Source organism: Phalacrocorax aristotelis, chromosome Z (assembly GCF_949628215.1).
Source record: "Phalacrocorax aristotelis chromosome Z, bGulAri2.1, whole genome shotgun sequence".
Classification (NCBI taxonomy): Eukaryota; Metazoa; Chordata; class Aves; order Suliformes; family Phalacrocoracidae; genus Phalacrocorax; species Phalacrocorax aristotelis.
In genome coordinates, this window is record NC_134311.1 from 55,844,165 (window position 1) to 55,846,670 (window position 2,506).

Sequence of the window (2,506 nt, forward strand, 5' to 3'; positions counted from 1 at the left end):
ACCCTCGCCGCGGGCAGCCCCACCCTCTCCGTGGGGTGCCCCATGCTTGCCGTGGGCTGCCCAGCCTCGCCGTGGGCTCAGGAGATCTGGGGAAGGAAGAGAATTGGGAAGTTCGGAGGAGCTGGCAGCTGATGTGGTACCCTGCAGCTCGGGAGGAGCAGAAGGAGTAGGGAGTTCGTCACAGGAGTATAACACGACCTGAGACTGAGCAGCCACAAAAGAAAACAAGATCCATAGGTACTAGTTTAAAAAGACGTCTCCATGACTTCTTTGAACATTTAGGATCAGCAGTTTTCCTAAGAAGGAATAAGTAAAATCTCGGGAGTGATCCTGAGAAAAATGCCGGGAGAAACCAGCGCCACCCACCAAGAGAGCCAGCATAGCCGTAGCCTCAGCCAGTTCATGGGCCAGCAGAGCACCTCATCCCACCAAGAGCTGACTCAATGTGCCATTCCCTGCCCTTCTGTTATAAATCCCTTACAGCCCCTAATCCTCAACCTCCCTTTGCTTTCCCTCCATGTTTCCCCCCCTTTTCGAACTAAGGACAATGGTGGGCTGGCCTTGTCTTAGCAGTTTTAGCTCAAACCTGGTTGCTACTGCAGACAACATGCTTTAGCCAAACCTCAGCTGTTGGGTTTTGTGAGACTAAAAAGTCTTTGTAGCACTTTGAGACTTGCACTAACATTTGTTCATCTTCGACATTTCCCCCCTGCAGTCCTTCACTTTCTTCTTCCTTTTTGTTTGTCTTGGATGATTTTTTTCTTTTAGCTCATCAGTTTTTTTCATTTAAATACTTCATACCCACTGAAAAAAAAAAAATCGAAGTGCTGATTAAATAAAATTCTGATACTTGAGTTAACCACCATCACGCTGCTTGCTGGACTTGTCTTTTCAGACTTTCATCTTCTTTATTCAGTCTGTGTCACCACCGGGCAGGAATAGTCTCTAAAGCGCCCAGTGATGTTGAATAAGGCTTAGTGGGAATCAAAATTATAGTTGCAGTTCCTTAACTTCCGTGGCAAACCCCTAATCTTTCTGTTTTATTTGTTATCTGCCTGACAGGAATAATAATACTTGCTTTCACTCTCTTTTTAGAGATACTCAAAAACTGTCTAGGTCCTGGGCAGCCAGCTGTAGACAGCACTGCTTGAGCAGGAGGTTGGACAAGATGACATCTAGAGGTCCCTTCCAACCTCAGCCATCCTGTAATTTTGTGATTACCACAGAAGGTGTGGTGAGGAACTGATCAGCAGTTGGATGTTACAGGGGTGGAGGCCATAGACATACCTAGGCAAGCAGAAAGAAGTCTTCACCTAACAACAGCAAGAAAACCAACAAAAAGCCCAAGTAGAGTTGGCAATGTATGACTTAATGGAAAGAAACTATCTGCTGTCCAGCCTACCCTTTGCTAGCTCTCCTTGAGGTCAGGATTCATGACCCAGAGGAGGTTAAGCTGCAAGAAGAACAGCAAGCATGTGAAGAGTCTGAATAGTAAATATTAAACAGGAGTTTTGGAAAGTACACAAGTGGCTATTCTTTAGTGTAAATGTCAGCCTACCGAGTGGAAAGGCTAGAACAAAGCTCCATCAAACCTTGCCCAAAGCAGCTGGTGCTGCCACAGTGGCAGGCACTGTAGGCCAAGTCTCCTCCAGCCTGGCAAGTCCAGCATTCCTCTGTGCAGCATAACAAAGAAACAATAGGTTTAAAAAAAAAGTGATACAATGCACAATGCACAAGTAAGTGGCACAGCGCTAGGCCATTTTGGCTTTTTGAAACATTGTCACTTGCTTTATAAAGCGCAATTCTCAGTTGCATGAGGTGAAAGTCCTGGTGTTCCCAAACTTTTGCTCAGAGACAGGTCTGGATGTGACTATCTATTCATAGACAATTGCTCAGTGTGATGTAGGTGCACTGATCCTCCACAAAGGCAGTGACAGGGAAAACACTGGTGAGGAGTTTCGGAGGTGTGTTTTCTGTTTGGAGATTTTTTTGAGAGATTTTCTGATCCATGTCAACCAAGAGATTGGATTTACTTCGTTGTCATTGCTGTGGGAGAGCAGAGCTTCTGGCTGGGTGGGTTATTTGACCATGAGCAGTTGTTAAGCTTTCTGCCAAGGAGGTCAGCGTGATGTGGAAATGATAACCAGAAAGCCCTAGAGATGGGCTTCTTGTGTTTGTTCTGGTTGAGCACAAGATAATTGGGTGGACAAGGCCCCCATCTAGCTTTTAGAGGTTGTTTAAAGCACTTAATGAGAAGGAGCGTAGCTGGGATGTTCTTTAAAAGTGTGATTTTTTTTGAGACAGTAGTTCCATTTTTCATTTTATCATATAAATCCTTCATTTTAGATATCTGTCTTTATACAGCAAAGATCCAACTTGGAAATTGCTCTCAGTACACACTAGGAGGAAAATCAGAAGTTCTTTAAAACAGCTTTATCTAGTACATGTCATTAGTGTCAAATTTTTGATGTATTTAGAGAAGGATAACTCTTTTGGTGAATTTGCA